This window comes from Wasmannia auropunctata, unplaced genomic scaffold (assembly GCF_000956235.1).
Source record: "Wasmannia auropunctata unplaced genomic scaffold, wasmannia.A_1.0 LD336106.1, whole genome shotgun sequence".
Lineage (NCBI taxonomy): Eukaryota > Metazoa > Arthropoda > Insecta > Hymenoptera > Formicidae > Wasmannia > Wasmannia auropunctata.
In genome coordinates, this window is record NW_012026784.1 from 3,560,409 (window position 1) to 3,561,611 (window position 1,203).

A 1,203-nucleotide genomic window follows, 5' to 3' on the forward strand; every position below is an offset into this window, starting at 1 on the left:
AGAGAGAGAGAGAGAGAGAGAGAGAGAGAGAGAGAGAGGCAGGGAGAAAGAGAGAGAGAGAAAGGAGAGCGAGAAAGAGAAAAGTTGTCTTTAAACGGAATGTATCTGTATGTGTATTTGTGCGTGGAGCGCGCCAAGCGTGCAAGACCTTCTATTGTTGGTCTATAAATGTACAGTCAGTGAAACTATTATTATTAAGAGTCACACAGGCAAAGTTTTGCGAAAGTAGCGAGTATGAAACGAGTTGCAACGGCTCTGCGAATGTCTCCCAGATTAGGTTTTGGTTACGGTCACGCGAGGGTTCTATTGGGTAAGAAAAAGAAAAATGAAAAAAAAAAAAAGAATATTGCTCACAATCGAGAGGAAACCCACTTGTACAGTAAATTTTTCAATGACAGTATCCAAGTAGCAAGGCAAACTCGGATCCAAATTATAATATATTTATTTGTTAATGTGTTTCTTTTTTTATATTTGAAAAATTAAAAAATCGATCGTTGAAAACAAATATCTAAAGTGAATCTATTCCCTTTGAAAGGGAAATAAAAAAAGAGTGTATTGTTTCTTCTAAATTTTATGTAAAAAGTAAATTTGTTTCTTGTATTCTTTTACAAAAAAAAGAAAGAAGTTTTTAAAGATGACTGACTACGAATTTGATAATGATAGTCACAGATTGAAGTAGGATGTAAAATGTAATGTTTACAAATGCATGAACACATACAGCACACATTTTGAGTGTTGACTTGTTGTTATTGTTAGTCTGTTAGTTAATTAGTAAGAGTTGTAAGAGTGCGGGCTGTAGTTGGTCCCTGTCCCTGGAGCCCAGACACCCCCCTGTTCTGGATGATTATTTGAAAAAGGGAAGAAAAAAAAGGAAAACATACGCAAATCATTTGTATTTTACACGCACCCCCGGAATATGAAGACGAATACGATGTAAAGACAAAAAAAAAACGAAAACGGATATTGTAATAACGGAATAGCATATCAGACTTCTGTTTGTTATAACACACCAATTGAGACGACAACTGCATACGTACATACATATACATATATACGTGTGTGTTGCAGCATGCTTGCGCGTGCTTGCGCACGCGCTTACACACACACACACACACACACGCACTCACACACACACACACACACACACACACACACACACACACACACACACACACACACACACACACACACACACACACACAC